This window comes from Triticum dicoccoides, chromosome 7B, assembly GCF_002162155.2.
Source record: "Triticum dicoccoides isolate Atlit2015 ecotype Zavitan chromosome 7B, WEW_v2.0, whole genome shotgun sequence".
In the NCBI taxonomy this organism is placed as follows: domain Eukaryota; kingdom Viridiplantae; phylum Streptophyta; class Magnoliopsida; order Poales; family Poaceae; genus Triticum; species Triticum dicoccoides.
In genome coordinates this window covers 739,220,762-739,233,815 of record NC_041393.1, presented here as the reverse complement: position 1 = coordinate 739,233,815, position 13,054 = coordinate 739,220,762, and the positions used below count along the sequence as shown (strand labels likewise).

The 13,054-nt window shown below is 42.7% G+C and overlaps 1 long non-coding RNA gene across 3 annotated transcripts; it reads right to left on the bottom strand.

Annotated features, from left to right (window-relative positions):
- Nucleotides 1-1,384: 1,384 nt before the first annotated feature.
- Nucleotides 1,385-4,557, bottom strand: LOC119339943. 3 transcript variants are annotated; one of them, XR_005164289.1, is made up of 6 exons: nucleotides 4,257-4,557; nucleotides 4,036-4,185; nucleotides 3,251-3,833; nucleotides 2,717-2,811; nucleotides 2,211-2,290; nucleotides 1,385-1,712 (listed from the first exon to the last, which is right to left on the bottom strand). It is a non-coding gene; the product is annotated as an uncharacterized LOC119339943 (long non-coding RNA). The 3 variants fall into 3 exon arrangements; XR_005164288.1 differs by having other exon boundaries at nucleotides 1,385-1,881; nucleotides 3,306-3,833; nucleotides 4,257-4,554; XR_005164287.1 differs by having other exon boundaries at nucleotides 3,306-3,833; nucleotides 4,257-4,553.
- Nucleotides 4,558-13,054: the final 8,497 nt, after the last annotated feature.

The window sequence follows — 13,054 nt, the reverse complement described above, 5'->3', positions numbered from 1 at the left end:
CCCACCGGTGGCAAACATTTCACCCTAGCTACAGGTCGCTAGACACCCGGCGAGCCACTAGCCAGCCAGGAGAATGCATCTTTATTTTGCTACGTGTGTTGCGTAACTTCTCAATCAAAATATAGAGATGGCTCCCAAAAAGAAAAATGAAGATACCATGCATCCACGCATGCGTGCATCCCATCCACATCGTAACACGTTATTTGGGACGTGCCTTAATGGAGTAGACATACACATGGCTAAACATATTTCGATATGGATGTGTGCTTTATTACGGGCTATATGGAACACTAGAAATGATATGATTTTTAATGGTACATCATTCACCAATTTTTTTTGCAGGTTATCTATAGAGGTACAGCCTGGATGCGTATGTGGTCGTTACTCACTCATGCGAACTACATGGGGCCTAAGGTTATTAGGTGCAACCGCTGGGACACAGTAGCACGGGCTATCTTCAGCCGATTTGGATGACGAGTTAATAATAGGCTAGGTGTGTAGGCATCGTAGCATGTTCTTTATCGCCGGATGTGGCGCTTTATTACCAGATGTGGCGCTTTACATACTTATTTTCTCCTTCTTTGTTCGGATTTTGAGCTTACTTAGATGTTAAGACTGTGTTTTGATTTTTAATAATATGGTTACATGCATCGACCGATGCAGAGGCAGGAGGTATTCCTCAAAAAATATCCCCATCGCAGTGCCTGTGTGTTTCTCCGACGACGTCCGTCCGTGAGAGCTCGGTCGAGGATCTGTTCCGTGCGTGGGGGTGGGGCCGGTGCCTCAATCATGCACGGAAGAGATCGGCAGGCGCGACCCTCTTCTGTCTTCTCCTCTTGTCAGCAACTCAGAATCGTCTCGTGCCCGTCTCGTGCACCATCCACGCTCGATCGCCCCAGCACAGCACAGCACATGCACTCATGCAGCACTTAGCAACTCCGACGCGTGAACGAATCGTGAATTTTGTCCGCTATCTATCCGTTTGAACAAGCCAATGTGTCCAACAGTGACCGACACATTTGTCCGTGTGAACTTTGTAAAATAAGCTTAAAATAAAACATGCACAAAAATTAAACATTAAAATCTGTGTGTGTGAAAGAATTACTGCTGCAAATCTAAAGCGACACGAACAAATCTCTGTGTGCGTGTGTGGAAACTTCTCTTTCTTCTTCTAGCTAGAACACGATCGAGCCCAATGACGCAAGAAACAACTACAAGCTCAGTTTTACCGGCCCGTTCGTAAATGCATGCGACTGAAAAATCTGAACGTCAACACAGCCGGGACATAACTACTCTACTTTACCCCACCAAAATGCCAGGGGCAGCAGATGCTAGGCACAAGGCTGGAAATAGCATGACACGGGAAATAGCATGACAACCGCACATTTGTTTCGAATCAAAATATCAAATCAATCAGCCAGAAAGGAAGTCCAGTTCAATGATGAGATGCCTACGGAGCAAGAAACAACAACAGGTTCAGGTTCAAACGCAACAACAGATATTCTCCACCAGAAGACGGAAGTACCAGACCAGAATCCCCCGGCACCGCACCGCACCGGGTTATGACTAGGACACTACACTTTGTTTGGCCGCTGCTCTATTCCAGACTAGCTCACACCACATATGATTTCACCCATCCTTTATGCTTAGGGCATCTCCAACACCGACACCTAAACTGGACACCGTATTTGTCCACGAACAGAGGGAGCAGTCTGTGAAAACGAACGCAGGAGCCGGTCATCCAACACAATCCGTCTAATTTGCATACAACGAAGTATTAAGAGCACATCTAATAACACATAAGTTCGTCAACTACATATGAAAAACATGACCCATTTGTTAGTCAACTACAGCTTGAATTGGCTTCTTTTTCAGATTAGCCTGCACGAAATAGACTCATCAATCTGTTAAAAAAGGACTCATTGAGGTTGTACATTTTATGTCAAATGTCAATTGCAAAAAGTACGATTGCAAGAACTAGGACCATTGATATGTGATATAGTAAGAACCTATTCGGCATCTTAGTTTCTCAAATTAACTTGGCCAAACCTTACCTCCATCCCTCTAAATTCATCACATAATAGTTGGGTGAAACTATAAGTCGCAGAATTGTACAAAAAGTTGGCACCAAATTTAATTGATAGAGCTGCGAACCATATATGTGGAACATCATTGCAGCAAACTTGCTCATAAGTTTTAATAGTATGTACCTGAAACAGATGTGCTTCTCTATAGATGAAAGCTTCTGTACAAAACAGTACCCAGATTTAAGAAGCATGGAGGCTACTTTCTGGAAAAAAACATGAAGGAACAATTTATTATAATTACTTCTCTTTGAAGTACTGTCATGAGTTAAAAAAATCAACAAAATAGCTTTTGTAGCTTAGTATAGTAAGAAAAATACTAGGGGCAAGGTCACGAGCTGGGAGATGACATTCGCCGGAGGCAATGGACAACTAAATTTAACATCAGACCACTTTCTGAGTGTTGTGTTCCTTGTTTCCATTCCAACATCTCAAAACAAATCAATTTTCAAACGGGTACTCAAAATCATAACCGTCTTTAATGTGTGATGGCTGGTTGACATACAACTAAAACAATATATTTTTAGCAGTTGGTTTGAAACTTGTACCGATTGATTAATTTCCAAGCACGAAACTAAAAGAACACACGGCGATCAATTCATGCACTTGGCAATTAAGCAAAAAAAACATACCTTCACCCAGCAGCTCAAGGCCAACTCAACAAACACACGAAAGCAATCTTAATTTTGTTGTCGCCCTCTTGTCCTTTGCAAAGGCTATTTTCTGTCTGCGAAGATATGTATAAAGACAGTGCTCATTACATAATCAAATTAGAGATAAGTAGAGTTTAGGTGGTAATATTACATGTATTTCAACGGAAAACAGAACAAATGCTAATCACACAATGTATTCCGCTCAATCTTAGTGTAGTAAAGAATTCAGAATTTATGGAAACATATGGCTGTTTTCAAACTAATTTAACAAATTAAGGCAGCAATAAATGGTTGCAGTCCCTCAAATTTGGTAATAGCGGTTTCACCCAAGATGGCTCTGCGATGGGAGAACACAAATAAAATAACTATTTTTCTACATAAGGCTACTACAATCAGTAGATTACATGCATAACAAATGAGGACAGATTGATGATATGACATGAGCACACAACTTTGCCAAGCTTATCGGCATAACACTAAATTATTTGATTTTGTAACAGTAGGGAATGGTACCTCTTCATCTGGAAGAATAATGATACAATTTAATGCCACCTGGTGATAAACTCACCTTCTTGTTTGCAACCTCTCTGCGGTGCCAATGATATTCCTCGAACTTGCAATGTAACTGCCGAATAAGTCAAAAATACTAACATAATGAAAGGTCAAAAGGTATGATAGACAAAAATCCCAAGGAACTATAAGGATAAGTACCATTAAGACTGAACCAACAAAGAAAACACAAGTGCAAGACAGATCAAATGATCCTGAGCATACTAAATACAGAATGGCATTGTAATGTATAGGATAAAACATGGTAGAATATCACATCAATATAAGGAGCATCATTGCTGCCTAAGAGAAAGAAAAATATAAATTAAAGAGCTACCCTGCTGAATATCACATTAACATAAAGGGCGACAAACAAGCAGCTTCATATCTAACTGTATATGGTCTTATCATGATAAGTTAATAAAGAAACAGAAATGGCCGAGCGATTATAAACCCTGTTTTGGAGCTTCACATCTAACTGTATCTGTACTTAAGCATAACAACCTGATGATATTAACAACGTCTTCCCCAGATTCAGTTTCTTTCCCTGCATCATAGTGGAGATGAGCTGGTCAGTGTGCTTTCATGTACACAAGTGAAGAATAACACAAGTCAACATTTGGCACAAAAAACCCCAGCAATTATAGTTGTATGCAAGCATTAAAATAGTAGTATATGGCATTGCACTTCATAACTAGAAAAGCAAGAACCAAGAATAAAGATGCAAGACGGCAGGGGAGAAGGATTACCTATTTTTATTCTGGTGAGCTTCGTGGAGAGTTTATCCACCTGCTCCTGTTTGTACTCCCCTGTTCATGGAGCAACGTCTCCCCTGGTCTATCACCAACTAGATGTGTCCCCCAACTTGAGGCAGCCGTCGTCATCTTGGTGAGGCAGATCTGTGAGGGGAGGTGTTGGATCTGTAAGGGAGGCAAAGAGGAGAAGGAAGGGGCAAACAAGCAGGCAATACCGTCGCTGCTTTCCCAGGTGGCGACGACTCAAGGAGGGGGCGCTCGAGCGTGCTGTGAGGCGGACGCACACAGGCGCCGACGAGGACACGGCGTGGGTCGCTCCACCATTGAGGATGAAGGGACAGTAGGCGAGCAGGTGGAGCGGCGAGCTGGTACGACGACGGCCGCGACCGATGCTGCTGGGGCAGCGTTGAGGGTTGGGTCGACGGCGTGGTAGCTGGAGTGCGGCGGCGGCGGAGTGGAGATGAGGGTTCTGATTTGGGGATCCAGGGTTTCCTTCCTATTTCGTTTTTGTACTGGGCCTATTCCTGTGAGCCCATAACTCACAGGAAAATTGGCGGAGCGCGCGTGGCTGAATTCCTTAGCGCGGGAAGGCCCATTTAGGTAGAGAATTGGGCGCGAAAAGCTAAATTGTTTTCCTATCGGCCTCAGCCCACAGGGAAATATATTTTTCCTGTGATCCAGTTGCGGGCCCGACAGGAAATTTACACGGCCGACAGAAATATTCGCGTTTCTGGTAGTGTATAATACAAAGTACATGTGATTTATTAAAACTGTGATTAATGTAACCTATTAAGCTGTGTATGTTTTTGACTTGTTGTGAAATAGATCAATTATGCAAAAAGTATTTCTATTAGTTATATTTTTTTTTGTTCACCCAATTCTATTTTCCTGACGGTTTTGTCCCGACAGGGATTTACATTCCTTGTCGGCCTCCCGACATGAATAGGTTTCCTGTCGGCCTTCCGACATGCATTTTCTCCTATCACTGTCAAGCTATGGCTGACGGGCATTCCTGTCGGTTGGCCGACATGGAATACTCTTCCTGACGGTTTTTCTTACTTTCCTGCCAGTTTCTGACCCACATAAATTTTTGCGTTTCTGGTAGTGATCCCTTAAATGTCCGCCAGTATGGACTATTTAAAATTCAAATCCGTCCGATCACATACCGCACGACGGAACAGACTGGCGTCCGATCACAACCAAAACAAGAAAGTATGCATAGTTTTTCCATGTCCGATCACAAAAGATTGCATTTCCATCCATGCCAAACATGCAATCTGAGCTTCCACACTCAATCTGACATCATCGCACTGCCTACTTCTCCGCCGTCTCGGCCGCTTTCTTGTCGGCCGCCTCCTACTGCGTCGTTGCCCTCTCCTCTTTCGTCTTCTCCATTGTTTCCTGCTCTTCCTTGTGCCGCTTCAACATATTGAAACGTACACTTGCACAATCATCCTTATGTTTTCATTCAAATCCTCTATCTTCAAGGTCAACATTGTCCCGTCTCCTCCGAAGCAGCTGCGATCTCAACCTTCCTCTCTTCAAGCATGGCCCTCCTCTTTTCGAGCATTAGCTTCCTGTTGGTCGCCGCCAAAAATGTATTAAACCTTTCCGCCTGTTTTTCTCCTTGACGTTGGAGCGCTTGATGTATGCATCCTCCTTATTTGACATGATGTCCTCAAATCTCTCCGTCATCTTGGCCGCCGCCCCTTCTCACTTCACCCTCTTCTCCTTCCACTTCTTTCCCCAGGAACATCTCCTAACCTTCTTGGACGGTTCTTCTATTTGGCTAGTTGGATCACCGATTTCTTCCTCGGTGCCATGGGCGACGGTCTTAACAATGTATAGATTCCACTTGGGTTGTCCATTCAACTTTAACAAAAAATGCATGACCGTGAAGTTCTTCTTATCAACTCCAAGAATACACTACACGCACGGCTACAGAGTAAAACATTGTCAACAATTCATATCCGGCCAATACAAAACCATGCATATCTGGACACAACTAATCCTACAAAACAATGCGTATCCAGACACAATTGATCCAACAAAACTATGTATATCCGGACACAATTGATCCTACAAAATAATATATATCTGGACACAATTTATCTACACAAGAATTCATGACTAACCAAATGATCTACGAAACAATGCATATCTGGACACAATTTAAGACCATTATCCGTTTCTTTTTTTTAATTGATCAAATGTTGGAAAGGGTGTGTAAACATATATATTTTTGTTATCATTATTCTAGTTTTTGTCAAATAGTTGTTTCTCATGAAAATCAAGAGAAAATAACTTTTACTTGCTCCTTTGAAACCTATGCTATAGATGTATGCCTTTTGGGCTATGTAATGCACATTCTACTTTTCGAAGATGTATGACTTCTATATTCTTGGACTTGTCTGAAAAAATAGCTAAGGTCTTCATGGACGCTTTCTCTATCTATGAAACTTCTTTTGATAATTGCTTTTACAATCTTGACAACGATACATAGACACACACCTAGTCTTTAATGGGAAAAGTGTCACTTCCTGATAAACGAACGAATTATTCTTGGAAATAACATTTCTGAAAGAGGTATAGATGTTGAGAGAGCTAAGATAATAGCTATAGAAAATTTTCCACATCCTAGAGATATAAGAAGTTCCCTAACTCATGCTGGATTTTATACGAGATTTATTTTAAATTTCTCTAAGATATCCACACCTATTACAAATTTATTGCAAAAAGATGTGCCATTTTCAATTGATGATGATTGTGTAGAAGTTTTTGAAACATAAAAAAAACCATTGTACTGCACCTATAATTCATGCACCTGATTGGAAACTACCTTTTCGAGATTATGTGTGTTACTAGTCATTATGCAGTAGGAGCTATATTACGATAAAGAGTAGACAAGAACCTCAATGTTATTCACTATGCTAGTGAAACCTTGGATGGTGCTTATAGAAACTATGCAACCATAGGAAAAGAATTACTGGCAGTTATTTTCCCTTTTGATAAATTTAGGTCTTAAATTGCTGATTCTAAAGTCACTGTTTATACCGATAATGCTGCTATTAAATATCTTATGAACAAGAAGGGGGCTAACCTAGACATCTCAGGTTGGTTTTACTGTTGCAAAAGTTTGATTTACTTATTGTTGATTGAAAGGGGAAGACAATCCTCTAGCTGATCATTTATCTACAATGGAAAATGTAGTCGGTAATCTACTCCCTATCACAATAGTTTTCCTCATGAACAACTAGCTGCTATTAGAACTTCAGTTGTTAAATCTTGGTTTTCTGATTATGCAACTACATTTTTGCTAAATACATCCCTCCCAATTTTACTTACCAACAAAAGAGATTTTTTTAATGATCTGATACATTAATTTATTTTTGAGATGAGCCTCATCTCTACTCCTAAAGGGGGGGTTGGTAGTATATTACAGGTGACCTTTCGCTCAAGTGCATCCAATTTGGGCCGATCCATTTGACGCGTGCACTAACTCAAGCAGATTGGCACTTCCACAAAACAACATGATGCATTAACTCATTCAAATCAAATCTTAAGAAAATTTTAACTAAATCCAAACTTTCCTTGCCTTCCACTAATCATACCAAAATGAAATCAAATTTTACCAAAACATCAACTATAATCGAAGTGGGCAGGACCATTTTTTATGCGTGTCTGGATTTTCATTTTTTTATTTTTTTCTATGTTTTTTTCTCTCGTTTTCTGTATGACCAGCCTATTATTTTGTGCTCGGCATCTCTACTCCAAAAGGGGGATTTGGTAGCCTCTCCTCACCAGTTTATGTTCGCCTCCATTCCCAAAACCCCTCCCACTGTTTATTTTCGCCTCACCTCCCATCACCCCTCCAACTAGTTTTTCTGCCTCACCTCCCACCACCCCACTGGATTTTCTCCCTCCCATTAAAAACAAATCTCATTAAAGAGGGATACTACTAGAAAAAATATCGTGAACGACAATGGAAAAAAGGTCTTGGTCGTTGAAAATATGAGCGAATCCCCGCACGGTGGGAATCCGTTTAGAAAAAAAAAGTATTCTAGAAACTAAGTAGGAATGAGAACTAATGGTGGCGACAAAGGAGGAAGAAGAAGATGAGGCGTCGCTGACGAACACACTAATGTTGATGTGGTGCTGATAGGCGCCAAAGAAACGGGTTGGCAAAGAGGCTAGGAGTAGAAGATATTAGGGAGAACAATGAATAGAACAACGACAAATATTCTTTCTAGCAATAAATGGTGTGTGTGGACTAGAGATGGAGCTTATTGGTGACTAGAAATATGTGCAGGTTGCCACTCACCTCCCACGTCAATGTGTATGTGCATTTTTTTTTGTTTCATCAGTTGCATAAGTCAAGGGACATATGATGTCGTTTCACATGACATTCACATGTTGAACTGAAGGCGTTGCAAACTCTAAATAGATGCGAGATATGAGAAATGAGAGAAAAATGCTGGCACTTGTTGCGAGACAATTAGAAACCCTAGAAAATATGACATTTTACTGCATGCATTTGCAATGTTGAAATGACTTTTTTTGAATGATCTCTATAGTTGTTTGTTGTTCATGGTAATAGTATTATACCATAAATATAAAAAATTGTCCATGTTGCAATGCACAACAAATGTGAGGTGTGCGTCATCCAGTTTCAAAGAAGAGGGTTCCAGCAAGAAGATGTCCAGCTACGGCGAACTACGGAGTGGGAAGGGGAGGGTCCGACAGAAAGAGAAGGATGCGTCATGAGATGGGGTCTTCGTGTTGGGCCTGCATGTTGGAGATACCATTGCAGATAGTCCAGACAATGACATTTCTAACTCACATATGGTTTGGATTTGGGAGAGCTCGGACTATACAGACAGCTGAATTTTGAGAAAAGCCTACTGGTTGCCCGTTTGATGTCCGAACACATCCAGGCGTATGAGGGAGAAATGAGCTTCAACCATGGAGATGACCTTGTTTGATTTATTTATATACACATTATAATCCGTACCAAGGCATGTACCTTCTACTAGTTTATATAAAACAGGAGTAGATGGTTTGTTAGACACTGCATATTTGATAAAGAGTAGCAGGATACTTTGAGAAGGTGTGTGGCCACAGTGGGCTCGGTCCTCCACCCTCGGTTCATGGACGAAGGAACCGGAGGTGTGTTTGACAGAGAGTGAGACTGTTGCGGTGTTGCTACCGGCCTTGATCAGTCACTGCAAGATGCGTTGGATCTTGCTAAAATTATATATGTTGATGTGTGCATACGTGTATAATATATAATTCTGAAGAGAGGAAGGTGTTTGTGTTGGTGTCCATGGTGAGGGGCATCAGGGGGATTAATATACCGGGGACAATTATTCCCTGGTAATGAATGATGAACTGTGGTATTAAGGTAGGTTGGGGGTTCCATTAGGGAAATCATGCATGCGGCCTATGGATGTGATTGGATTGGAAAGGAATCATGCCTTTCCATCCATCTGGGTTTAATCTAATCTAACACAACTCTGTTTTTGTAGTGTTGTGGCTTGTGAGCTACTCTAGTTTTGGAGTAGTCCTTGTGCTAGGGGTGAAAAAGATAAGATAACAGTGGCAGGGGAATCAGGAGTGTGTGTGTGTGTGGTGCCCTGCTTAGTACTACTGCTAGCATGATACTGTTGTAGTTCCCTTTCTTTTCTCGTGTGTAATGACTTCCCGGTACACTCAGACGTGGGGAATCAGCAGAATGGGTGACAGGAGATAGATATGATGCGTCTGTTGGACATAAAGGTCTTATCATTGCTTTGAAGAAAAAATGTGACCAGGTGCTGCGTGTGGTTTTATTCCTCAAAGAATGCAAGTACACACCGTCAATCTTATGCCGACTGTGTTCGGTAGTAGCAGACATTCTTTGCTAACCATGTGCTTATTCATGATGTATCACATTTATATTTATATCTATATCTATACCGCTATATAATGTTCAAATAACTTGAAATAATTGTTGTTGGACGAAACCAATCTGACGATTAGGGGATGGCAAATCCAAGCAATATTGTCGGTTATGTCATCTTCAACGGTGACACACAAATTTCCTCCCGCAACCGTTTACGGACAGGAGTGAACCAGTTCGCAGACACGGATGCGGGAGAATGCCATCCAACCGTAGCCGCATACATCTTGAAACCAACTCGAACCAACTGTCCAAAATTCATGCAAACAAGGCCGGATTTCATATAAGCGTGACGGATTTCATATAAAAATGCCGGACTTTCATATAACCATGACGGAATTCATTACATTTATATCAACTAAGCGATGCTAGTCCGGCTCTGAAGGTATAATTAATACCTGATCTAAATGGTCGCACGAGGATACATTTGTTTTCCGCATGTCCGGCAACCCGAGCACCGGACTGCCAGGAGCCCCGGAGGTATATGATTCAATGCAAAGAACGTCTCGCTTCCCCACAAATCAGCAGGACAGGAAGGGGGCACCTCCGCTTCCATGGAGCCCATGCGGGGTCGACGATGGTCCGCGCTGAAGAAGAACGAGGCAAGACACCGGCTATGTACGCCGGCGTCACCTCGACAGTGGCCTTCATGGGACCCAAGCGGCGACAGCCTCCTGTGTTCTACTCCTCCTCGATGAAGGCGACGGACGCAGACGCGCTGGCCACCGACTCATCGATCTCTGCACACCAGCTTTTGTCTCTGCTTGCGGCACGGGTGGCGTGGGACGACGCGGTGTCGTGAACGGCAGCAATGATGCCCGTGACACCGTGTTGCCTGTCATGCCAACGTGGAGCAACTCACCACTCCTCCTTGAGCTGGCCTGGAGCGATGAGTTGTCAAACCATGCGCCGGCTTGGGGCGGTAACTGGCTCCCTCGGTGCTAGGTGAGGGAGGTGGAGCAACAAGCTTCCTCGCTGGTATCTGGCTAGCTCGGCGGGCCACCCAGCCGACTTTTATGCTGGAAACTACTCTTCCTACTTGTTGGATGCCATCAAAAGAGTGGAGAAATGGTGGAAGAGGAAGATGAGGGGCGGCGGAGTGGTGCGGTTCTTGCCCGACGTCTGGCCTCGTTTAAATAGATGGCGGATGGGAGGAGCTCGGTGGTCATTGCGTTTAATGCCAACCAATACTGAACGGATCGTGTGGTCGGAGTAGTTTTCCTGGCTTCCACGAGGGTTTAATGGAGGCGTCTGAATGTGACGAGGAGGCATGTTCAGCTGAGGGTGCAGTGGGCGACGCCCTTAGCTGGCGCCCGCTTCGGTGGCGGAGGTAATGAGAGGTCGCGTCCGCCCTGAGCCGCCTTCAATGTGGAGCGGCGTGCTGTCCAACAACATGATTGCTGGCGGGTGGCGCCTGTTGGAAAGCGCGCGCGGGAGGGGTTAGGGGTTTTTGGTAGGCTAGGGCGGTCAGAAGCGGGATTTGGATCGGTCAGGACTCCCGCAAACCTCTGCGACGTTTGTCTCTAGTTTGCATGAGAAAATGCATCCGGATTGCGCCGCGGAACAATATAGGACCGCGTTGGATGGCTTCCGCAGTCCGGACAACACGGCTCAGATGGTCGTGGAAGGTTTGAGGATGGGCTTTGGAGATGCCCTTAGATATTCTCTTCACTACATCAGATTTTGCCATGTGTACTCTCCAGAAGTTCTAGTTGAGCTTAGGCACAATCATAATGTAGTATATACTTCCTCCGTTCCATAATGTAGTGTCTATAGATTTTCTCAAAAGTCAAACATTACAAAGTTTGACCGTATTTATAGAGAAAAATAGGTACATCTAGAATACCAGATGCACATCATTGGATACATCATGACTTATATTATTGAAATGTACATGTATACTATTGTAGATGTATATAGTTTTTTCTATAAACTTGATCAAAGTTGGCAAAATTTGACTTTTAAAAAAATCTATAGACACTACATTGTGGAATGGAGGGAGTACCACATTATGTGCACAACCCTCAAACGAAGACACCCATCCGTTATTCAATATTCTTTTGTACTTTAAGTCTCCAAATTTTTTATATTAAGAGAAGTGCTATTCACTTTTTGTTATATCATTTATTACATTGCACAACATGCACAAAATACAACCGTTTCTCATTTGTTCTAGACACCTCTTTTTTTTAACATTAGTACAGACACAAGCGCTCATATATACGCGCATACACTCATCCCTATGAATGCACATACGCACACCCTACCCCTATGAGCGCCTCCAAAAGACTGAGCCGACATATCATCTTGATATTTACGAAGTCACCGTAGGCGCCTCGTCGTCGACAGGAACGTCTCCTCCCACTGAATGCGCATCGCCGAAAATCCTGAAATAAATCCAGAAATAAATGCAAGCACCAGGATTTAAACCCTGATGGGCTCGAATACCACAATCCCTCTAACCATCCAACCACAGGTTGGTTCGCGTTCTAGACACCTCTTTACTATATGATTTTTGTTTGTTTTGGTTCAAATATGTGGCAGCATCTTCCCAAAGTCCACTTTCTCTTTGCAGATTGACTATTTATACCTACTCTTATATATTTTGCACTTGTTTTGTGTAGAACTCCATCCGTCGCAAAATAAGTGCAAAATAAGTGTTGCTGATATAATACAAAATTGTACTAAATCAATGAGATCTATATCGGGACGGAGGAAGTACATACACCACACAGTCATGCCATCGAATATTTTGTAGTCATAATTTGATTTTTGATGGAATGAGCATGCAAACCTGAACCTATATCTTATATGTTTCATCCGTATGTGACTTCGAATTTATATGTTTGCCTATTATAACGTGGTAAATCGATATGGCTAATATTTGGAGACGGTGCGTAGGCAAAGCGTTGCGCCGGACGCTCACGCGCGTAATGCGTGTCGCGGGTCCCACACGCCGCTCGAGCCCTCCCCACCTAATTCAAAAAAAAACTGCTCTAGGCCACTCATTTCTATCCAGATGCATCCCTCCTCTGCTTTTCTTCTCCCCAAATCTAGCAGCCCACCCAATCTCTA